Here is a 26,211-nt window from a genome sequence, read left to right as displayed (position 1 = left end):
GTTTGTCCATTATTGCATAATATCACATTTATTTTTATTTTCTTCCTTTTCAAAAATTTCCTGGCTATTCTTGAGCATTTGCTCATCCAGATAAGCTGTTGAATAAATTTGTTTTTCTCCCCCTAACCCCATAAAAACCCTCTGAGAATTTGATTGAGTTTGGCATTTACTCTGAGTCATTTTATATTTTTATGATATGGAATCTTCTTATCTAAAAGTACAGTATGTATTTCTCTTAACTTTTATATTTGTAACAAAGATTTACAGTTATTTTCAGAGATCTTACACATTTCTTGTTTGGTTTATTCCTATGTCTTTTATAGTTTTTGCTGCTATTATGGATTTCAATTATTTTCTTTCAAAACAATTTTTTGATAGTTTATGAAAAAGACATTAATTTCAGTATATTGATATTGGGCCTGCCACTAGTTACTAAGCTCCCCTAGAATATCTAATAGCATTTTTTTCTTAGTGTAATTTTATTTTTCCAATTTAGTATTATATTTTTGGAAATAATGAAATTTGCCTCATTTTAAAAAAGTTTTAATTCTTATTTATTTCAGTTGAAATATTGCTTCAATCATGAATGCCAGTGCAATGCCAAACTCTGGAATTCTCCTGATGTTAATGGATGTCATTGCTTCTGTCTTTTCCTTTTCTTTTCTTTTTTTCACTTAAATGGTATTGGTTCTAGTGTACTACATATAAGTACACAGAGTTTTGCATTTGTTTTCTGGGTATGGGTTTATCATGATACGTAAGTTTCCTTCAAGTGCAAAATTACTAAATGCTAAATCTTAACTAGTATGGTCAATTCTTTCTGCCATTCCATTCGGTGCATACATTCTCTGAAATTAGCTTTATGAGGGAAGATAGGAATCTCTCTATTCAGATGAATTCAGTTCCTGTTTGCCTCTCATTGTGGAAGACTTTTCTAAGATAAATTTTTGTTCTGGTGTTTAACCGTATGTATTTTTCAATGACCAGGGCCCCTAAATGCAAAGCAAATATTTACTAAGCTATAATCTGCTGTACGTACTGAGATATAGTATTGACAAGGTTTACAAACACAAAGAAACATATTATGTTGTTATGAGCATTTTAAGGGGGTCTTCAGGAGTATTTTCAAATATTAAAAAACAGATTTTACCTTAGAGACTGAGTTCAGAACCTAATCCTCTTGTAAAATGCAAAACCACTGCACCTTTGTAAATCAAATGAGTCTATGATTTTCTTTTTTTTTTGCTATGTTTGTTAGCATTAGGTGTCAGAGTTCAAATAGATTTCTAAAATAGATTGGAGAGCAATTATTTTTTATTTATGTTCTTAAATATTTTAAATAACTTGGAATAAGTAAAGGTAGATCATTTGTTAACTTTTCCATTTATTTTATATAATTTGGTTTATTTACCTTTTCTACGGTTTTCAATCAGCTCTGGTAGTTTATGTTACTATATATTTCTTATATAACTATTTCTAAATTTAACATCCTAATACAATTTTATTCCCATATATTTTTTAATCTTATTCGTATCTGTCATTATGTCCCTGTTATAATTGATAGTGTTTACTTTTCATTTCTCTTTGATTTTTTTCTTTGCTTACTAAGAGTTTGTCTATTTTGTTGGTCATTTCAGAATTCCAGCTCTTAGTCTTATTAACCGTGCTTTTAAAAAAATGTGGTAAAAATACTTAACTTGAGATTTTTCATTTTAACAAATTTTAAGCATACAATACACTGTTGTTGACTATAGGTACAGTGTTGTGCACAGCTCTCTAACATTTATTCATCTCGCTTAACTGAAACTTTGTACCTATTGATTAATTACTCCCTATTTCCTACTCCTCTCAGCTCCTGGTAACCATCATTCCAATCTTTGATTTTATGCATTTGACCATTTTAGGTACCTCATGTAAGTAGAATCATGAAATATTTATCTATGTCTGGCTTATTTCACTTAGCATAATTTCCTCAAAGTTCATCAATGTCATCACAAATTGCAGAATTTCCTTCTTCTTTTATATTTTAAAGTTGAGTAGTATCCCATTGTGTGTATAATACCACATTTTCTTTACCCATTCATCTGTCCATGGACATTTAGTTTGTTTCCATACCTTACCTGTTGTGAATAGTGCTGTAATGAATATGGGGGTGCTATTATCTCTTTGATATCAATTCTTTTGGACATATATACAGATGTGGGGGTGCTAGATCATATGGTAGCTCTATTTTTTAATTTTTAGGAACTTCATACTGTTTTCCATAGTGACTGCACCACTTTGCATTCCCACCAACAGTGTACAAGGGTTCCCATTGTTCCATATGCTCACCAGCACTTGTCTTTTTTTTTTGATAATAGCTATCCTGACAGATGTAAGGTGATATCTCACTGTGATTTTGACTTGCATTTCCCTGATGATTTCTCATATATCTGTTGGCCATTTGTATGCTATCTTCTTTGGAGAAATGTCTATTCAAGTCTTTAGCCCATTTTTAAATTGAATTATTAGTTTTGTGGTTATTGAGTTATAGGGGTTCCTTATATATTTGGGAGGTTAACCCCTCTCAGATAAATGATTTGAAAATATTTTCTCCCAATCAGTAGGTACCTTTTCACTCCCTTGATTGTTTGCTTTGCAATGCAGAGATTTTTATGTTTGATGTAGTCAAAGTCCCAAAGTCATTTTTTTGCAGAATTAGAAAAAAACAATTCTACAATTCATATGGAACCACAAAAGACTATGAATAACCAAATTGATCCTGAGAAATAGCAAGGCTGTAGGTATCCTAGTTCCTGATTTCAAAATATATTATCAAGCTACAGTAATCAAAACAGTATGGTACTGGCATTAAAAACAGATTTATAGACCAATAGAACAGAATAGAGAATCAAGAAGTAAATCCATGGTCACTTGATCTTTGACAGGAGCACCAAGAATACACAAGGAGGGAAGGGTAGTCTCGTCAACAAATGGTTTGGGAAAAAATGGGTATTCGCATGTAAAAGAATGAAATTGGACCCTTATTTTACATGATATGCAAAAATCAACTCAAAATGGATTAAATATTTAAAACCTGAAAATGTAACACTTCTTGAAGAAAATGTAGGGGAAAAGCTTCATGACATTGATCTTGGCAATGATTTTATGGTATGACATCAAAAGGACAGGCAACAAAAATGACAAGTGGACTACACATTAACTTTTTTGAGGCGTTTTACTTTTAAAATCCACCTTAATATCATCCACCTAAATTCATCCAATGTATTTTATTGCTTTTTATCTACCTTCTTAAGGGCATAATTCATTTATTTTCAACATCTCTTTCTAATTAAATGAGTTACTGTGCACATTTTTTACTACATTGAGCTTTGGCTGAATCCTATAGGTATTCCATATAAAGTTTTCATCAATATTAATTTTAAGCAGATTTTTTAAAATTTAGTTTTTTCTTTTAGGAAAATTTATTTAGAGGATTGATTTTTTAAAATTCTCTGTTTTATATTAATTTTAAAAATATGTTTTATTATATACATTGAAATAAGGGAATGTTGACTTTATAGTTATTACTTGGAAATTTTATTGAGATTTTTTTGTGGCAAAAGACATAACTGATTTTATAAATAGTATTTTTCAATTTTAAAAGAATATATATTCAGGGTATGATATAGAATTCTAGGGATATTAAGGATGATACTTAAATTTCTTGTATCATTTGTCTCCTCAGCCTATTGAATTCTGAGGTAAATAAGTTATTGTCTCCTAACATGAATTCTTTTTGGATGGAGGGAGGAAGGGTGACAAACAGTCATTGTTTCTAATACTTTTGCTTTGTATATTTTGCTGCTATATTAAAAGAATTTATGTTTGTAAATGTTTATAATATTGTAGCTTTTCCCATTTTGAAAGCTTCACATTTGTTCCATTACTGCAAAATAAAATTTTTTTCTTGAGTACTGTGTCATCTAATATAAAACTGCCATCTTACAATATTTTTTGTTTACATTTATCTGTTATATTTTTGCCTATGTATTTATTTATTTGCTCTTTTTGTTTTTCTAGTATAAATTACATTTACGTAGGTTTATTGATACTTTCCTCTTTTTCTTTAATAATATATAAAAGTTTAAAAATCTTATTTACACTTATTTTAATAACCTTTTATTTGTATTATTTATCCTAGTTGATTTTACATTTCATGTTTATTAAGCTTTCTTATGGGTTCTTGTCTTTTATTAATTTTGCTAAAATAAAACATCTTTTCATTTTTCCCTTTCATGATTTGAATGTTTTTGTGTCAAATTTGTATTTTCCTTGTGGTGTCCTTAATTTTTAGAAAACATAAATAGCTATAGATTTTGAGAAGTGTGATGCATTTCTGATCTCCCATCCTTTGTGTATAATCTGTTTTTCTATATCTAAAAATTTTTAAGATCAATTTCACGTTATATGTGTTCTGAAATGTTACCGTATGGTACAATGGTGGGATTTTTGTGTATGTCATTGTCACATTGTAATTTATTAAAAAGGTAGTTATTACGATTATTCTCACTTTTATAGTCTTCCCAGGATCTCAAAACTTCATATATGAATGTTGAAAATTTCTCTTATTATCCCACTGTAGCCGTGAAACAATGATTTCAGTCTGAGCTTTCATGTGCAAGAAGTTCTAGATGACAGGGTCTACAGGGGAAGAAGAGGAGAGTTGTGAAAATGAATACCTTACTCATGCCCTCGAAAACCCGTCAGTTTATTTTGGGAGATAGGCACGTAACTGACCTATTCAAATCCAAACATATCAGTGATGAATAGTGACGAGCTGGATTTCTAGTCAGGAAAGAAAATAAGGACAGAAGGAAGAACATGAGCAAAAGAATAAGGGAAGGTGTGAAAGTGACTGGCATATTCACATACCAAACAATGATGGAGTGAATGCAAAGCCAAAAGGGCATGGAACTGAGTGGCAAGGGGTACAACTAGAAATAATAATAGATACGTGAATGAGAGGATTGGGAGTATGGGCTTTATCCGGTCTGCAGTTAAAATAATTTAAAGATTTTGTTCAAGGAACTAATATGAAAAGGTTTATGTTAACGAATGATAATTCAGGAAGTGAGTAAAAGATGATTTAGAGAGAGCTGAGATTAGAAAGTGTTGAGCAAGTGGTACTAGAAGAGAAAATGGAAGCAGGGAGTTTATTTAAACACAGTTTTGGTACCCATTTATCAAAAACCGTAAACAAGTTGAACGTGGGTATTGTTAGAGATGGAGTGGTCAGAGCAGTCTCTTAGATTTCAAGTATGAGTGATTGGTGGATGCTGAAGTCATTACCTGAGTTTTAAACAAAGTGGAAAGACAGGTTTCATTGTATATAAAATTTGTTTGCGGAAGCAGTGGAATTTAGCAGTTAGATAGACTTGAATTATAATCACTGTACTTACCTTTACTGTTTTTTTTTTTTTTGACATTGTGCATGTTACTTAACCTGATTGTTAGTTTTGTTCATGGTAAAACATGTAGAGTAATTCCTCTCAAGGGGTTTTTATGGAGATTAAAACAGCTAACATATGTGAAATGGATTACTATTTCTATCATAATATTATTATTACTATTATTACTGTTACTATTTTTGTTAATAATATACTTGAATTTTCTATTGGAGAACTATATAGATGTTCAGAATTTGGTAGGTGAATTAAAATGAACTTTGCACTCAGGAGAAAGTTTAATATTGGAGAAATAACTTTTGTAGTTGCTATCATGGAAGGGACTGTAGAAAGACCATAACAGGAACAAAGATATTGTTCATCTCTGGGGAAGGGAGCAGATGAAAAACTAATGCTAAACCAGCCAGGTAAATAATAGTGATAAGAAGGAAAATCAAAATAGTACTGGCAGTTAAGCTAAAAGAAGAGAGAATGTCCAATAAGACAGATATGACAAAGAAAACAAGGTAGGTGAAAAATAAAGTCTATTTGATCATCCAGAGGTCAATTTCATAGACTTTCTCTGGAGTGCTAGAGGAAAAGAAATAGCAGTGCAGTGGATTCAAGACACTGGAAGGCATAAGCGTGAAAAAAGTGGGTAGAGATTGCTCTTGAGAGTCTATATCAGAAGAGGAGGAAGAATGGAAACTGAAAAACACGAATTATTTCCTCCATTTTCTGAGTGGAAAGGACTGACCATGTTTGAAGGCAAAGGTGAGGGTGACAGTCAAGAGGCAGGTTAGGGATTCAAGGAGAGTAGTAAAGGTATAGTAAAAACCTGAGGAGAATGAGAAAGGAAGTCAATAAGAAAGTGTTGATTTACCTCATTCATATAAATGATTATGTAGTTATACGCTCAAGCCAAGAAAGAAAAAGGTTTGTAACCGATAATTTGAATAAAATCTTAACACATGGTTTTGCATCTTATATTTCCTGTAGTTCCTACTAGTGTGTCCTGTTATAAGATGTATACATCTTTCTGAGGCTCTCATAATTGTGAACAAAAACCATAGAATACTCTTGGATTTTTAGATTTTGTTTTAGCTGCTTCTTTCTTATCATTTCTTATGCCTCACCCATCCTATATCTGACTATCCATGTTTCAAAAGCATGCACATTTCACAAAGGTTATATTTTTATTTTCTGCTACAGGCACATATTCTGTAGAATATGTTATAATTCAAATGCAACCTTTGGGAAAAAAGGAATCAGTAACTCCTGTAGGTCACAGAAACATGTTAGAGAACAGTCAATGTAATTATCTGTTTTCTGCTGCTCAATACTGACAGAGTGGGCTAAATAACAATTGCTGTCCTTGAGAACATTGGTTTTGTCAAATGCAGCATCTAAAAAAGAAAAAACATAGACAAAAATCAGTGTTTTCCTTGGTTTGTTTATTCAGTGGCCAATAGTTATGATACAGGATTAATTTTATTTTTGTGGTTCTTTTACCAAGTACAATAAAAATCCCAGTGAATAAACATAGATAATAGATATTCATTAAGTACAGTGATGTTTGTGGAAGCTTCACTTAATTCTAGATAAGCAAAATTATTGTACCATATAGTATTAGGAGAGATCTAAACTGTGATTGTATTGTTGGACATTTTTATTATGATTTTGTCCTCGCTGGTCCCTACTGCAAACAGCAGAGCTAATTTGGATGGTATAAAACTGCATTTACCAATATTGAGCTATAATGATGTAACAATTTTCGATTCAGTGGTCATGTCATATTTGGTCAATAGCCAGCAATTGCCATTAGTGAGAATTGAAGCACCTACACAAAGTGCCAGGTCAGTAAGAGAAACAAATCAAAGGAAGATGAAGTGATCCATAATGAGCAGGGAAAAATCAGTAAGATAAAAAAAGAGCCTATCTCTTAAAATGAATAAAGAAACTGGCTGATGTTTGAACTACATTTATGCCATGTAAGTAGTCACTCTGAGCAGTAAAGCTTAGCACAAAAATACTTCTTGCTTGCTGTAATTCTCCCTGATTGTGATCCTATTCTAAAACTGTATATAGTGACTGTACCTGGTAATACATTGAGAAAATGTATGTCTTATTAAAAAATCATGTTTAAAGAAGCAAAGTTAAAATAAGGTCTACACTATGCAAAACCCTCTCTCTATATAATAGTAAGCCACACACCTGATTGTCATCCTAGACATATCACTCCTAGTAGCTTAATTCAGATTGACTAAAGAGCAGCATGTGAATAGTGTGTAGGTTGGCCTTGAGGCTAACTTAATTCAATGTTCTGTCTTGAAGCATGTAGAAAACTTCTCAGGAAAACATCAAAGAGGAATTCATCAGTCCTTGAAAAGCTAAACTATTTCATGGATCCTAGGAGGATAAATGGGAACTTTGACAAGAATGGAGAATGTGGTACTTCAAAGGTGTAAGTACAATTGCTTTGCTACTCTGTTCAGCTTCTCCTGTTAAGAAAACTGCCTCAGCTTCTGATTAACAGTAAGCTTTTCTAGTAAATCCATTGCTTTAACTGGAGAATACACCAAAGCAAGGGAATTCAGGATTTTACGGGGGCATTCAGTACATCACTTCACTGCTCGAATACACTATTGCTTTATGTCTCCCATGGATGAGACAAAATCAGGAGGATATTCAGTGCCTCTAAAATCAAAAGGCAAGGGGCATCTTTTCTAATCATGGAGCTTCTGGGAAGAATAACGAAAGAGTGGGTTTTCATCTTCCTCTACTACCCAGATGACTTTATTAACTCAAGTCTTTGGATTCCAAGTCAAGAGCTCTGTGGTAACCAGCCTTAAAAATTGCCCCTGATGCCTCCTGATATCCAACCCCTTTCTGTTAAATGACTAGGGTTAGGTTATTTGATGAATCAGATATGGCAGAAGCAATGGGATATCACTTCTGAGCTTAAGTTATAAGACAGCTTCCGATTTGGATTCTCTCTCTCTCTCTCTCTCTCTCTCTCTCTCTCTCTCTCTCTCTCTCCCTCTCTCCCTCTCTCCCTCTCCCCCCCTGCCCCCGCTTCCCTCCCTCCCTCTCTCTCTCTCTCTTTCTCTCCCCTTTTCTGTCTCTATCTTATCGCCTGATTTGGGGGAAGACTTATGGAGAGTCCCTCATGGTGAGGAACTGAAACCTCTTACTAATATACTAATAGCCATGTGAGTGAGCTTGGAAAGAGATTCTCCAGGCCCCATGAATCCATAGAGATGCAGACCAGCCAGCCAACAGCTTGACTGCAACCTCGAGAGAGACTCTGAGCCAAAAACACATGGCTAAGGATTCCTGACCCTCAGAAACTATGACATAATAAGTTTTTTGTCTTAAGCCACTAAATTTTGCAGCAATAGATAGTGTAGGCTCTTTCCGTCTACACTGGGACACACCTTTTCATTTGTGAAATGATTTTTTTGAAAAATAAGTGATGTCAAAAATTCTTTCACTTTATGAATGTCACTGATTGAGTGGAGCCACACCCTTTCAGTAACCATGATCCAGGAGATTTAAAAGAAAAGGTTCTCTTCTTGTTTTCAGAGTTTTAGTTGTCTTATTTATTTAGTTCATGGTGTCTGGCACACATGGCAGGCACTAAAGTTAGGGAATATCTCTATAAAAATTGTAAAGGTCTACATTCTGCAATTATGCATATTTATTATCATTCTTCGAGTAATTCTTCTTGCACTAGTCTATATGTATAAGTTGAAGATAATAATAGTACTGGATTGTTGGAGAGATAAAATGAGTAAATATATGTAAATTACTTCAGTGTCTGAAATTTTTGTAATTACTATACATGTTCCCCTTCCTGTGTTATCTCCTTCTCTTCATCCTGACAAATAGGGATATTATTAAAGAGACCTCAACCTGTAACTGTGATCCTCACTTCTAATCCAGAGTATATTGGCCAAGAATGTGTTCCCCTGAATGCCTATCATGATCTTGCTTCTTAAGATATTCAGCTGAACACGCAAGATTTTGGGCCTGTCCTTTGGCCAAGATCAATTTATTAGAAAATATTCAAATTTAAATATAGCCTACCTATTAACTAAGATCATTTAAAAAGCATTTTAACCACAAAAAGGAAATGTCAATAATTGTCAGTCCTTTTATGAGAAAAGGAAGCACTGGTTGATTTAAGGTGTACAGTGTCGATTAACCCAAAAGAGTGATAGAAAAGAAACATTAGCAAACTAGATTTGAATGCAGACTCTGCCATGTAAGAAGGAAGTCCAGAATATACCTTCAGTACACATTTTGGCTTAATATATATCCTTTTTTAAAAAAATAGATTTTTCTTATTGTAAAAATTACTTTAACAGTACTTTAACATTACAATAATTTAATCAGAAAGAATTAAGGAAGTAAAGTTATAAAGGAACTAAAAAGTCATACAAATCCCTATATTGAACTTGGAAATAATCTTCCTAGTGCTTGGTCTGTACATATGTTATATTTCATCCAATCTAAGGTACCATCAATTGTAGGATGCTCCATTATGTTATGATCCATTAAGAAAGAAAAAGATATACACTGCCAATTAAAACTATGATAAAATGCTTGCCTATGACATATTGTTTTTATTTTTATGTATTGAAAGGGCTTATTTAGACATTTTAGCAAGTACTTTAATCATATATCACACTTGTACATGCAGAAAAAAGAAAATATGAGCAAAACAAATTGGTTAAGATACTCCTAAACTGTCTTACATGAAATTGTATCTTTTATTTTTTTTGTCTCAGAGTGGTCAATATACATGTTTTTCCACATTATATCTGTTGCAACTTCAAAAGTATAGATTATGCAGTGTTTCTTAAAACTTTTCTATTATCTTCTCTGAGATTTTCCTTTAAGCTACTGACACTCATTCTGCAAAATTTGATGCACATACACAGGCAATTGTAAATAAGTCAGTTTTGCTATAGCATCAAAAAAAAACAAGATCCATTCTAATATCAGAGATTTTAGGACAAAAAAATAATGAATCAGTTAGTGTCCAGTCAGGAAACAGAACTAATGCCAAGAAATTCAGTAGAAAGAATTTAATACAGAACTGACCAAGATGGCAGAGTAGAAGGACGTGCTGTCACTCCCCCTTGTGAGAACACCAGAATCACAGCTAGCTGCTGGACAATCATCGACAGGAAGACACTAGAACTTGCCAAAAAAGATACCCCACATCCAAAGACAAAGGAGAAGCCACAGTGAGACGGTAGGAGGGGCACAATCACAGTAAAATCAAATCCCATAACTGCTGGGTGTGTGACGCACAGACTGGAGAACACTTACACCACAGAAGTCCACCCACTGGAGTGAAGGTTCTGAGCCCCACGTCAGGCTTCCAAACATGGGGGTCCAGCAATGGGAGGAGGAATTCCTAGAGAATCAGACTTTGAAGGCTAGTGGGATTTGATTGCAGGACTTTGACAGGACTGGGGGAAACAGAGACTCCACTCTTGGAAGGCACACACAAAGTAGTGTGTGCATCGGGACCCAGGGGAAGGAGCAGTGACCCCAGGGGAGACTGAACCAGGCCTACCTGCTAGTGTTGGAGGGTCTCCTAGAGAGGCAGGGGGTGGCTGTGACTCACAGTGGGGACAAGGACACTGACAGCAGAAATTCTGGAAAGTACTCCTTGGCATGAGCCCTCCCAGAGTCTGCCATCAGCCCCACCAAAGAGCCCAGGTAGGCTCCAGTATTGGGTTGCCTCAGGCCAAACAACCAACGGGAAGGGAACCCAGGCCCACCCTCTTACATAGCCTCATCCACCAGAGGGCAGACAGCAGAAACAAGAACTACGGTCCTGCAGCCTGTGGAACAAAAACCACATTCAGAGAAAGACAAGATGAAAAGGCAGAGGGCTACGTACCAGATGAAGGAACCAGATAAAAACCCCAGAAAAACAACTAAATGAAGTGAAGATAGGCAACCTTCCAGAAAAAGAATTCAGAATAATGATAGTGAAGATGATCCAGGACCTCAGAAAAAGAATGGAGGCAAAATTCGAGAAGATGCAAGAAATGTTTAACAAAGACGTAGAAGAATTAAAGAACAAACAAACAGATGAAAAATACAATGACTGAAATGAAAACTAGACTAGAAGGAATCAATAGCAGAATAACTGAGGCAGAAGAACGGATAAGTGACCTGGAAGAGAGAATGGTGGAATTCACTGCTGTGGAACAGAATAAAGAGAAAAGAAAGAAAAGAAATGAAGACAGCCTAAGAGACCTATGGGACAACATTAAAAGCAACAACATTCACATTATAGGGGTCCCAGACAAGAAGGAACATAGAGAAAGGACCAGAGAAAATCTTTGAAGAGATTATAATCGAAAACTTCCCTAACATGTGAAAGGAAATAGCCACCCAAGTCCAGGAAGTGCAGGGAGTCCCATACAGGATAAACCCAAGGAGAAACAGGCCGAGACACATAGTAATCAAATTGGCAAAAATTAAGGACAAAGAAAAATTATTGAAAGCAGCAAGGAAAAACGACAAATAACATACAAGGGAACTCCCATAAGGTTAACAGCTGATTTCTCAGCAGAAACTCTACAAGCCAGAAGGGAGTGGCATGATATACTTAAAGTGATAAAAGGGAAGAACCTACAACCAAGATTACTCTACCCGGCAAGGATCTCATTCACATTCGATGGGGAAATCAAAAGCTCTACAGACAAGCAAAAGCTAAGAGAATTCAGCACCACCAAACCAGCTCTACAACAAATGCTAAAAGAACTTCTCTAAGTGGGAAATAGAAGAGAAAAGGCCCTAAAAAAACAAACCCAAAACAATTAAGAAAATCGTCATAGGAGCATACATGTCAATAATTACCTTAAACGTGAATGGATTAAATGCTCCAACCAAAAGACACAGTCTTGCTGAATGGATACAAAAACAAGACCCATATATATGCCGTCTACAAGAGACCCACTTCAGACCTAGGGACACATACAGACTGAAAGTGAGGGGATGGAAAAAGATACTCCATGCAAATGGAAATCAAAAGAAAGCTGGAGTAGCAATGCTCATACTAGATAAAATAGACTTTAAAATAAAGAATGTTACAAGAGACAAGGACACTGCATAATGATCAAGGGATCGATCCAAGAAGAAGATATAACAATTATAAGTATATATGCACCAGATATAGGAGCACCCCAATAGATAAGGCAAGTGCTAACAGCTATAAAAGAGGGAATCGAGAGTAACACAATAATATTGGGGGACTTTAACACCTCACTTATACCAATGGACAGATCATCCAAAATGAAAATAGGAAAACAGAAGCTTTAAGTGACACAGTAGACAAGATAGATTTAATTGATATTTATAGGACATTCCATCCAGAAACAGCAGATGACACTTTCTTAAGTGGGCACGGAACATTCTCCAGGATAGATCACATCTTGGATCAAAAATCAAGCCTCAGTAAATTTAAGAAAATTGAAATCATATCAAGCTTCTTTTCTGACCACAATGCTATGAGATTGGAAATGAATTACAGAGGAAAAAACGTAAAAAACACAAACACATGGAGGCTAAACAATATGTTACTCAATAACCAAGAGATCACTGAAGAAATCAAAGAGGAAATCAAAAAATAACTAGAAAAAAATGACAATGAAAACACGATGATCCAAAACCTATGGGATGTAGCAAAAGCAGTTCTAAGAAGGAAGTTTATAGCTATACAGGCCTACCTCAGGAAACAAGAAACATCTCAAAAAAACAATCCAACCTTACACCTAAAGGAACTAGAGAAATAAGAACAAACAAAACCCAAAGTTAGCAGAAGGAAAGAGATCATAAAGATCAGAGCAGAAATAAATGAAATAGAAACAAAGAAAACAATAGCAAAGATCAATAAAACTAAAAGCTGGTTCTTTGAGAAGATAAACAAAATTGATAAACCATTAGCCAGTCACACCAAGAAAAAGAGGGAGAGGACTCAATAAAATTAGAAATGAAAAAGGAGAAGTTACAAAAGAGACCGCAGAAATACAAACCATCCAAAGAGACTACTACAAGCAACTCTATGCCAATAAAATGGACAACCTGGAAGAAATGGACAAATTCTTAGAAAGGTATAACCTTCCAAGACTGAACCAGGAAGAAATAGAAAATATGAACAGACCAATCACAAGTAATGAAATTGAAACTGTGATTAAAAATCTTCCAACAAACAAAAGTCCAGGACAGATGGCTTCACAGGTGAATTCTATCAAATATTTAAAGAAGAGCTAACACCCATCCTTCTCAAACTCTTCCAAAAAATTGCAGAGGAAGAACACTCCCAAACTCATTCTATGAGGCCACCGTCACCCTGATACCAAAAACAGACAAAGATACTACAAAAAAGAAAATTACAGACCAATATCACTGATGAAATTAGATGCAAAAATCCTCAACAAAATACTATCAAACAGAAGCCAACAACACATTAAAAGGATCATACACCATGATCAAGTAGGATTTATCCCAGGTATGCAACGATTCTTCAATATATGCAAATCAATCAATGTGATACACCATATTAACTAATTGAAGAAGAAAAACCGTATGATCATCTCAATAGATGCAGAAAAAGCTTTTGAGAAAATTCAACACCAATTTATGATAAAAGCTCTCCAGAAAGTGGGCATAGAGGGAACCTACCTCAACATAATAGGGGCCATATGTGACAAACCCACAGCAAACTTCATTCTCAATGGTGAAAAACTGAAAGCATTTCCTCTAAAATCAGGAAGAATACAAGGATGTCCCCGCTCCCCACTGTTATTCAAAATAGTTTTGGAAGTCCTAGCCACAGCAATCAGAGAAGAGAAAGAAATAAAAGGCATACAAATCGGAAGCGAAGAAGTAAAACCGTCACTGTTCACAGGTGACATGCTACTATACATAGAGAATCCTAAAGATGCCACCAGAAAATTACTAGAGATAAACATGAATTCAGTAAAGTTGCAGGACACAAAATTAATGCACAGAAATCTCTTCTATTCCTATAGACTAATGATGAAGAATCTGAAAAAGAAATTAAGGAAACACTCCCATTTACCACTGCAACAAAAAGAATAAAACACCTAGGAATAAACCTATCTAAGGAGACAAAAGACCTGTATGCAGAAAACTATCAGACACTGACGAAAGAAATTGAAGATGATACCAACAGATGGAGAGATATACCATGTTCTTGGATTGGAAGAATCAAGTTTGTGAAAATGACTATACTACCCAAAGCAATCTACAGATTCAATGCAATCCCTATCAAACTACCAATGGCATTTTTTACAGAACTAGAACAAAAAAATCTTAAAATTTGTATGGAGACACAAAAGACCCCAAATATCCAAAGCAGTCTTGAGGGAAAAAAACGGAGCTGGAAGAATCAGACTCCCTGACTTCAGACTATAGTACAAAGCTACAGTGATCAAGACAATATGGTACTGGCACAAAAACAGAAAAATAGATCAATGGAACAGAAAGCCCAGAGATAAAACCATGCACCTATGGTCAACTAATCTATGACAAAGTAGGCAAGGATATACAATGGAGAAAAGGCAGTCTCTTCCATAAGTGGTGCTGGGAAAACTGGACAGCTACATGTAAAAGAATGAAAGTAGAACACTCCCTAACACCACACACAAAAATAAACTCAAAATGGATTAGAGACCTAGATGTAAGACCAGACACTATAAAACTCTTAGGGAAAAACATAGGAAGAATACTCTTTGACATAAATCACAGCAAGATCTTTTTTGATCCACGTCCTAGAGTAATGGAAATAAAACCAAAATAAATGGGACCTAATGAAACTTCTAAGCTTTTGCACAGCAAAGAAAACCATAAACAAGACAAAAAGACAACCCTCAGAATGGGAGAAAATATTTGCAAACGAATCAGTGGACAAAGGATTAATCTCCAAAATATATAAACAGCTCATGCAACTCAATATTACAGAAACAAACAACTGAATCCAAAAATGGGTGGAACACCTAAATAGATATTTCTCCAAAGTAGACATACAGATGGCCTAGAAGCACATGAAAAGTGGCTCAATATCACTAATTATTAGAGAAATGCAAATCAAAACTACAGTGAGGTATCACCTCACACCAGTTAGAATGGGCATCATCAGAAAATCTGCAAGCAACCAATGCCAGAGAGGATGTGGAGAAAAGGGAACCCTCTTGCTGTTGGTGGGAGTGTAACTTGATACAGCCACTATGGAGAACAGTATGGAGGTTCTTTAGGAAACTAAAAATAGAATTACCATATGATGCAGCAATCCCACTACTGGGCATATACCCAGAGAAAACCATAATTCAAAAAGACACATGCACCCCAACGTTCATGGCAGCACTATTTACAGTAGCCAGGTCATGGAAGCAACCTGAATGCCCATTGAGAGACGAATGGATAAAGAAGATGTGGTACATATATATAATGGAATATTACTCAGCCATAAAATGGAACGAAATTGGGTCGTTTGTTGGGATGTGTATGGATCTAAAGACTGTCATACAGAGTGAAGTAAGTCAGAAGGAGAAAACAAATATTGTATGCTAATGCATATATGTGGAACCTAGAAAAATGGTACAGATGAACCGGTTTGCAGGGCAGAAATTGAGACATAGAACAAACATATGGACAGCAAGGGGGGAATTCCGTGGGGCAGTGGTGGTGTGTGTGATGAATTGGGTGATTGGGATTGACATGTATACACTGATGTATATAAAATTGATGACTACTAAGAACCTGCTGTATAAAAAAATAAATAAAATTGAAAAATTAAAAGAAAAATGGAAAGGAAATAGGAAAGATTTCCAGAGAAGCAAAGAGTTAACTTGGAAGCCTAGGGGGAAAAAAAATGCAGAGTTTAATAGAGAACGACTTATAAAAATGTTAGCGAGCTAAAAAGCAAATAGACGTAGGTAAGACATATAAAATATTTCATAAACTCTATTCTTGACAGTTAGTAATCTGGGCTCTTATATCTACTTTTCTATTTGAAGAGTAGGCTAGCTTAAAGTATGATGGTTTTATTATCAAACTCTGTATTATTCATTACTTTGTTGAAATATTTGTTAATGATAATATTAGTTAATGTGGAACTTTTGTTGACCTTGTCTTTTATCACTGTGACTTGGACTCAATCACGGTTACATACGCCTGTACTCTTTGGTTAAAAGTGACCAAAACTCAAAATAGATTAATTAAAAACGAACTTATTGGCCCAAGTAAGTCAAAACTCTATTTTTATTTATTTATTTATTTTTAATGAATATTTATTGAAGTATAGTTGATTTACAATGTTGTGTTAGTTTCTGCTGTACAACAAAGCAAATAAGTTATACATACACATATATCTGCTCTTTCTTAAATTCTTTTCCCATATAGGTCATTACAGAGTATTGAGTAGAGTTACCTGTGCTATGCAGTGGGTCCTTGATGGTTAACTATTTTTTTTGTTTGTTTGTTTGCGGTAACGGGCCTCTCACTGTTGTGGCCTCTCCTGTCGTGGAGCACAGGCTCTGGATGCGCAGGCTCAGCGGCCATGGTTCACGGGCTCAGCCGCTCTGCGGCATGTGGAATCTTCCCGGACCGGGGCACGAACCTGTGTCTCCTGCATCGGCAGGCGGACTCTCAACCACTGTGCCACCAGGGAAGCCCAACTATTTTTTTTCTTAAACATCTTTATGGGAGTGTAATTGCTTTACAATGGTATGTTAGTTTCTGCTTTATAACAAAGTGAATCAGCTATACATATACATATATCCCCATATCTCCTCCCTCATGTGTCTCCCTCCCACCCTCCATATCCCACCACTCTAGGTGGTCATAAGCACCGAGCTGATCTCCCTGTGCTATGTGGCTGCCTGCTACTAGCTATCGGTTTCACATTTGGTAGTGTATATATGTCCATGCCAGTCTCTCACTTTGTCTCACCTTCCCCTTCCCCCTCCCCATGTCCTCAGGTCCTTTCTCTACGTCTTCATCTTCATTCCTGTCCTGCCTGTAGGTTTTTCAGAACCAATTTTCTTTCTTAGATTCCATACGTATGTGTTTACATACGGTATTTGTTTTTCTCTTTCTGACTTACTTCACTCTGTATGACAGACTCTAGGTCCATCCACCTCACTACAAATAAGTCAGTTTCGTTTCTTTTTATGGCTGAGTGATATTCCATTGTATATATATGCCACATCTTCTTTTTCCATTCATCTGTTGATGGACACTTAGGTTGCTTCCATGTCCTGGCTATTGTAAATAGAGCTGCAAGGAACATTGTGGTACATGACTCTTTTTGAATTATGGTTTTCTCAGGGTATATGCCCAATAGTGGGATTGCTGGGTAGTATGGTAGTTCTATTTTTACTTTTCTAAGGAATCTCTGTACTGTTATCCATAGTGGCTGTAGCAAGTTACATTCCCACCAACAGTGCAAGAGTGTTCCCTATTCTCCACACCCTCTCCAGCATTTATGGCTTTTAGATTTTTAGATGATGGCCATTCTGAATGGTGTGAGGTGATACCTCACTGTAGTTTGATTTGCATTCCTCTAATGATTAGTGATGTTGAACATCCTTTCATGTGTTTGTGACCATCTGTATATCTTCTTTGAAGAAATGTCTATTTTGGTCTTCTGACCATTTTTGTATTCGGTTGTTTGTTTTTTTGATATTGAGCTGCATATGCTCCTTGTAAATTTTGCAGATTAATTCTTTGTCAGTTGCTTCATTTGCTAATACTTACTCCCATTCTGAGGGTTGCATTTTCATCTTGTTTATGGTTTCCTTTGCTGTGCAAAAGCTTTTAAGTGTCATTAGGTCACATTTCTTTATGTTTTTCTTTCCATTTCTCTAGGAGGTGGGTCTAAAAGGATCGTGCTGTGATTTATGTCATACAGTGTTTTCCCTATGTTTTTCACTATGAGTTTTATCGTGTCTGGCCTTATATTTTGGTCTTTAATCCATTCTGAGCTTATTTTTGTGTATGGTGTTAGGGAGTGTTCTAATTTCATTCTTTTACATGTAGCTGTCCAGTTTTCCTAGCACCACTTACTGAAGAAGCTATCTTTTCTGCATTGTATATTCTTGCCTCCTTTATCAAAAGTAAGGTGACCATATGTGCATGGGTTTATTGTGGGGCTTTCTATCCTGTTTCATTGATCTATATTTCTGTTTTTGTGCCAGTACCATACTGACTTGATTACTGTAGCTTTGTAGTATAGTCTAAAGTCAGGGAGTCTGATTCCTTGAAGCTCCGTTTTTCTTTCTCAAGATTGCTTTGGCTATTCAGGGTCTTTTGTGTTTCCATACACATTGTGAAATTCTTTGTTCTAGTTCTGTGAAAAATGCCATTGGTAGTTTGATAGGGATTGCATTAAATCTGTAGATTGCTTTGGGTAGTATAGTCATTTGCTCAATATTCATTCTTGCAGTCGAAGAACATGGTATATCTCTCCATCTGTTTGTATCATGTTTAATTTCTTTCATCAGTATCTTACAGTTTTCTGCATACATGTCTTTTGTGTCTTTAGGTAAATTTATTTCTAGGTATTTTATTCTTTTTGTTGTAGTGGTAAATGGGAGTGTTTCCTTAATTTCTCTTTCATATTTTTCATCATTAGTCTATAGGAATGGAAGAGATTCCTGTGCATTAATTTTGTATCCTGCTACTTTAACCAAATTCATTGATTAGCTCTAGTATTTTTCTGGTAGCATCTTTTGGATTCTCTATGTATAGTATCATGTCATCTGCAGTGACAGCTTTACTTCTATTCCAATTTGGATTCCTTTAATTTCTTTTTCTTCTCTGATTTCTTTGGCTGAAAGTTCCAAAACTATGTTGAATAATAATTGTGAGAGTGGACAACCTTGTCTTCTTCCTGATCTCAGAGGAAATGGTTTCAGTTTATCACCACTGAGAACGATGTTGGCTGTCCGATTGTCATAGATGACCTTTTTTATGTTGAGGTAAGTTCCCTCTGTGACTACTTTCTGGAGGGTTTTTATCATAAATGGATGTTGAATTTTCTCAAAAGCTTTTTCTGCATTTATTTAGATAATTTTATGTTTTTTCTCCTTCAACTTGTTAATATGGTTTAATCATATCGATTGATTTGCATAAATTGAAGAATTCTTGCATTCCTAAGATAAACCCCACTTGATCATGGTGTGTGATCCTCTTAATGTGCTGTTGAATTCTGTTGGCTCGTATTTTGTTGAGGATTTTTGCATCTATGTTCATCAGTGATATTGCCCTGTAGTTTTCTTTCTTTGTGACATCATTGTCTGGTTTTGGTATCAGGGCGATGGTGGCCTCATAGAATGAGTTTGGGAGTGTTCCTCCCTCTGCTATATTTTGGAAGAGTCTGAGAAGGATAGGTGTTAGTTCTTCTCTAAATGTTTGATAGAATTCGCCTGTGAAGCCACCTGGTCCTGGAATTTTTTTTGTTGGAAGATTTTTAATCACATCTTCAGTTTCAGTGCTTGTGAGTGGTCTGTTCATATTCTCTATTTCATCCTGGTTGTGTCTCAGAAGGTTGTGCATTTCTAAGAATTTGTCCATTTCTTCCAGGTCGTTCATTTTATTGGCACAGAGTTGCTTGTAGCAATCTCTTATGATCCTTTGTATTTCTGCAGTGTCAGTTGTTTCTTCTTTTTCATTTCTAATCTGTTGATTTGAGTTTTCTCCCTTTTTTGCTTGATGCATCTGGCTAATGGTTTATCAGTTTTGTTTATCTTCTCAAGAACCAGCTTTTAGTTTTATTGATCTTTGCTATTGTTTTCTTCATTTCTTTTTCATTTTTTTCTGATCTGATCTTTATGATGTCTTTCCTTCTGCTTACTTTGGGGTTTTTTTGTTTTCCTTTCTTTAATTAATTTAGGCGTAAGGGTAGGTTGTTTATTTGAGATGTTTCTTGTTTCCTGAGGTAGGATTGTATTGCTGTAAACTTCCCTCTTAGAACTGCTTTTTCTGCATCCCATAGGTTTTGGGTCGTTGTGTTTTCATTGTCATTTTTTTCTAGGTATTTTTTAATTTCCTCTTTGATTTCTTCAGTGATCTCTTGGTTTTTTAGTAGTGTATTGTTTAGCCTCCATGTGTTTGTATTTTTTACAAATTTTTTCCTGTAATTGATATCTAGTCTCGTGAGTTGTCGTCAGAAAAGATACTTGATAATCATATCAGTTTTTTAAAATTTACTAAGGCTTGGTTTGTGACCCAAGATATAACCTATCCTGGAGAATGTTCCATGAACACTTGAGGAGAACATGTATTCTGTTGTTCTTGAATGGAATGTCCAATAAATATCAGTTAAGTCCATCTTGTTTAATGTATCATTTAAAGCTTGTGTTTCTGTCTTTGGATGAGCTGTCCCTTGGTGAAAGTGTGGTGTTAATGTCCCCTAGTATGATTGTGTTACTGTCGCTTTCCCCTTTTTTGGCTGTTAGCATTTGCCTTTTGAATTGAGGTGCTCCTATGTTGGGTCCATAAATATTTACATTTGTTATATCTTTTGCTTGGATTGATCCCATGATCATTATGTAGTGTCCTTCTTTGTCTCTTGTAATAGACTGTATTTTAAAGTCTATTTTGTCTGTTATGAGATTTGCTACTCCAGCTTTCTTTTGATTTCCATGTGCATGGAATATCTTTTTCCATCCCCTTACTTTCAGTCTGTATGTTTCCCTAGGTCTGAAGTGGGTCTCTTGTATACAGTATATATACGGGTCTTGTTTTTGTATCTATTCAGCCAGTCTTGTCTTTTCGTTGTAGTATTTAATCCATTTACATTTAAGATACTTATCAATATGTTTGTTCCTATGACAATTTTCTTAATTGTTTGAGGTTTGTTTTTGTAGGTCTTTTCCTTCTCTTGTGTTTCCTGCCTAGAGAAGTTCCTTTAGCATTTGTTGTAAAGCTGGTTTGGTGGTGCTGAATTCTCTTAGTTTTTGCTTGTGTGTAAAGGTTTTAATTTCTCCCTCGAAGCTGAATGAGATCCTTGCTGGGCAGAGTATTCTTGGCTGTAGGTTTTTCCCATTCATCACTTTAAATATGTCCTGCCCCTCCCTTCTGGCTTGCAGAATTTCTGCTGAAAGGTCAGCTGTTACCCTTATGGGGATTCCCCTGTATGTTATTTGTTGTTCTTCCCTTGCTGCTTTTAGTATTTTTTTCTTTGTATTTAATTTTTTTATAGTTTGATTAATATATGTCTTGATGTGTTTCTCCTTGGGTTTATCCTGTATGGGACTCTGCGCTTCCTGGACTTGATTGACTATTTCCTTTCCCATATTAAGGAAGTTTTCAACTATAATCTGTTCAAATATTTTCTCAGATTCATTCTTTTTCTCTTATTCTTCTGGGACCTCTATAATTCAAATGTTGGTACATTTAATGTTGTCCCAGTCATCTCTGAGACTGTCCTCAATTCTTTTCTTTCTTTCTTCTTTATCCTGCTGTGTGGTAGTTATTTCCACTATTTTATCTTGCAGGTCACTTTTCCATTCTTCTGCCTCAGTTATTGTGCTATTGATTCCCCTAGAGAATTTTTAATTTCATTTTTGGTGTTGTTCATCACTGTTTGTTTGCTCTTTAGTTCTTCTGGGTCCTTGTTAAATGTTTCTTGTATTTTCTCAATTCTTTTACCAAAATTTTGGATTATCTTTACTATCATTACTCTGAATTCTTTTTCAGGTAGACTGCCTATTTCCTCTTCATTTTTTGGTCTGGTGAGTTTTTACCTTGCTTCTTCATCTGCTGTGTTTTTCTGTCTTCTCATTATGCTTAACTTACTGTGTTTGGGGTTTCCTTTTTGCTGGCTGCAGGTTCATAGTTCCCATTGTTTTTGGTGTCTGCCCCCAGTGGCTAAGGTTTGTTCAGTGAGTTGTGTAGGTTTCCTTGTGCAGGGGACTGGTGCCTGTGTTCTGTTGGATGAGGCTGGATCTTGTCTTTCTGGTGGGCAGGGCTGTGTCCAGTGGTGTGTTTTGGAGTGTCTGTGACCTTGTTATGATTTTAGGCAGCCTTTCTGCTAATGGATGGGGTTGTGTTCCTGTCTTGCTAGTTGTTTGGAATAGGGTGTCCAGCACTGTAGCTTGCTGGTCGTTGAGTGTAGCTGAGCCTTAGCATTAAGATGGAGGTCTCTGGGAGAGCTCCCGCCGATTGATATTACATGGGTCAGGAGGTTTCTGGTGGACCAGTGTCCTGAACTCGGCTCTCTCACCTCAGAGGCACAGACCTGACACCCAGCCAGAGCACCACAACCCAGTCAGCCACATGACTCAGAAGAAAAGGGAGAAAAAAAGAAAGAAAGAAGGAAAACAAATAAATAAATTAAATAAATAAAATATAGTTATTGAACTAAAAAATAAAAAAAATTAAAGATAAAAACAATTTTAAAGTGTTAAGAAAGGAAAAAATATCACACAAAGAAGTATACACACACACAGTCACAAAAAGAGAAAAAGGAAAAAAAATATATATATCTATATATATAAACATAAAGGAAGAGACTAACCAAATCAATAAACAAATATATCAATGATAATAAACTAAATAGTAAAGTAAGTTAAACATAAAACCAAACAAATTAGATGCAGAAAGCAAACCCCAAGTCTATAGTTGCTCCCAAAGTCCACCTCCTCAATTTGGGATGATTCATTGTCTCTTCAGGTATTGCAGAGATGCAGGGTACATCAAGTTGATTGTGGAGATTTAATCTGGTGCTCCTGAGGCTGCTGGGAGAGATTTCCCTTTCTCTTCTTTGTTCGCACAGCTCCTGGGGTTCAGCTTTGGGTTTGGCCCCGCCTCTGCATGTAGGTCACCTGAGAGCGTTTCTGCTTTGCTCAGACAGGACGGTGTTAAAGGAGCACCTGATTAGTGGGCTTTGGCTCACTGAGCCTTGGGGGAGGGAGGGATACGGATGCAGGGCGAGCCTGGGGCGGCAGAGGCTGGCGTGACGTTGCACCAGCCTGAGGCACGCTATGTGTTCTCCTGGGGAAGTTGTCCCTGGATCACGGGACCCTCGCAGTGGTGGACTGCACAGGCTCCCGGGAATGGAGGTGTGGATAGTGACCTGTGCTCGCACACAGGCTTCTTGGTGGCTGTAGCAGCAGCCTTAATGTCTCATGCCTGTCTCTGGTGTCCATGCTGATAGCCGTGGATTGCGCCCGTTTCTGGAGTTCGTTTAGGTGGTGCTCTGAATCCCCTTTCCTCACGCACCCTGAAACAATGGTCTCTTGCCTCTTAGGCAGCTCCAGACTTTTTCTTGGACTACCTCCCGGCTAGCTGTGGCGCACTAACCCCCTTCAGGCTGTGTTCACCCAGTCCTCTCCCTGGGGTCTGATCTCCGAAGCCTGAGCCTTAGCTCCCAACCCCCATGTGCCCCGGCGGGTGAGCAGAGGAGCCTCTCGGGCTGGTGAGCGCTGGTCAGCACCGATCCTCTGTGCGGGAATCTCTCCGCTTTGCCCTCCGCACTCCTGTTGCTGTGCTCTTCTCCGCGGCTTCGTAGCTTCCCCACCCCACCCCCCATCTCCGCCTGTTTAGGGGCTTCCTAGTGTGTGGAAAGTTTTCCTCCTTCACAGCTCCCTCCCACTGGTGCAGGTCCCGTCCCTATTCTTTTGTCTCTGTTTTTTCTTTTTTCTTTTGCCCTACCCAGGTACATGGGGAGTTTCTTGCCTTTTGGGAAGTCTGAGGTCTTCTGCCAGCATTCAGTAGGTGTTCTGTAGGAGTTGTTCCACATGCAGATGTATTTCTGATGTATTTGTTGGAAGGAAGGTGATCTCCATGTGCTACTCCTCCGCCATGTTGAAGGTCTCTCTCCAAAAGTCTATTTTTAGATATAATTCATCACTGGTTGCATCTAGGTACTTAAAATGTTAGTGGAATACTCTCTAAATTTATCTCACACTTATACAATACCTGAGATGAGAGCTATTTGGAATCAATTTAGACACCTCATTATTGATTTTTATACAGTACTCATTTTTATACAGTATTTATACAGTACTTTTTTAATGCCTAAGTTTGCAAGGAAAAACCTTGACTTGCTGCTACTTTCACTTGAACTGGAAACGTGTTCTTCATAGAAAGGATAGAAAGGTACACACTCTCTTCTATGCAATTGACAGAAATGTATTTTCTTAAGTTTGGAGACAACTGAATTGATTATGTAATCAATAGTAAGAAAAATGACTTCAGAGCGGCTATTCCATAACCGAGGCATATTTTGGTTTTTGGTACCTGTCTTCCAATAATTTACTGCTTTGTATCCAGCAATTGACATGTAGTTTGGAACATGCACTTTGATCTTTTACTATTATATATTTGTGTGTGCTTTACTGGAGAATACATACATACACAGATATACCCTTTTTTACAAATCAGGAAGTATTACTAAAATGAGCTGCACATATTTTCTAGACTAATTTTCTTGTTGCCATCGTTTTTTGCTACACTATCTATGCACTCCTTTGATGGTATGATTTCCTCTGGAAATCCCTGTGGAGACCCTTTCAGGAATTCTTTTATATCCTATCTCTGTGCAGAGGAAGAAAGACCTTCTATTAAATTAGGCATTTGTGTGTGTATCATTTTAATTTTCTTTCTCTCTTTTGTAAAGTGGTGTCCGTTCTACCCCCTGCCTAACCTGTTAACTCCTGCTTGGTTTTGGTTTAAGCCACAGCACAGAATACGTGCACTAGAAACTTATTAGGGAGAATGACCTCAAACTTAGTACTGCTCAGTGTCTCAAAATCTTTGTGGAAATAAATAATATTTACAAAGGATTTTCTGAAAATCAAGTAGTCCATCCATTTTTCTTGCTCAGAGATTCTTAACTTTGGATAAGGGAAGATCTAAGAGCACCTTAAAATTGCACATAAATTCTATGCATATGAATTTTAATGGGCTGTCTGTTATTTTCACCAGGTATTCAAAATGGTCTATAACTAAGAATTGGTTAAGAATCATCTCAGTTTATATTTTCAAAGCTATATTTGGATTAATACAAAAGACCGGAAGGCTACAGCCTACATACCTAGACTTCAGTTTTCCAGAACTACTGCATATGATTAATTATCCCTAAGTCAACTGTTAAAATTATATATATATATTTTAAAAACAATAACAGAAACATACCACTTTGTCTAGTGAAGGTATTTATCTTTAGTGTCCGTGTAAGCAATGAATGTTCTTCTTTGAGAAACTGGCCTATCTTCATATTTTGGAATCTATGCCTCAAAGAACCAGTTGTGTTTCCTCTGGCTTTACTATTATAGTGTACTGCCAAATTAGAGGCTCAGTGTTAGCTACTGTACTCCAGGGCATGCATTTTTGTAACTCTTGAATTTATTCTGTTGTCTCTACCCTTATTTACCTTTGCCACAAATTCTTTACTTTTTTGATAAGCATTTTGTTGTAGTACGTATTTTTATAAGTTGCCCTAAATCATTTCCAAAAGCACTGAGTGTACAAGTACAGATGAATAAATAAATAATAATAGTGACTGAGGCAGCACATAAATCTTTTTGTTTATTTCATGTATTTTTTTCACATGGTCCACAGTTTTAAATTGCTTTCAGAAATGGCTTCTTTAATAACATACTTTTGGGGGGAAACGGGGGAGTGCGATGAATTTTGGGAGATTGGGATTGACATATATATGCTACTATATATAAAATAGATAACTAATGAGAACCTACTGTATAGCACAGGGAACTCTACTCAG

General features: G+C 36.1%; 1 long non-coding RNA gene across 1 annotated transcript in view; it reads left to right on the top strand.

Annotated features, from left to right (window-relative positions):
* LOC115848100 (uncharacterized) overlaps positions 1-26,211 on the top strand; it is a 359,433-nt gene that overhangs the window by 15,994 nt on the left and 317,228 nt on the right. Inside the window, exon 3 of the long non-coding RNA XR_004037583.2 lies at positions 7,761-7,890. This is a non-coding gene — a long non-coding RNA (uncharacterized lncRNA). The remainder of the gene's footprint in view (positions 1-7,760; positions 7,891-26,211) is intronic.

Source organism: Globicephala melas, chromosome 3, assembly GCF_963455315.2.
Source record: "Globicephala melas chromosome 3, mGloMel1.2, whole genome shotgun sequence".
NCBI lineage: Eukaryota > Metazoa > Chordata > Mammalia > Artiodactyla > Delphinidae > Globicephala > Globicephala melas.
The sequence above is the reverse complement of the archived record's forward strand: the minus strand, read 5'-3'. Positions and strand labels throughout refer to the sequence as shown.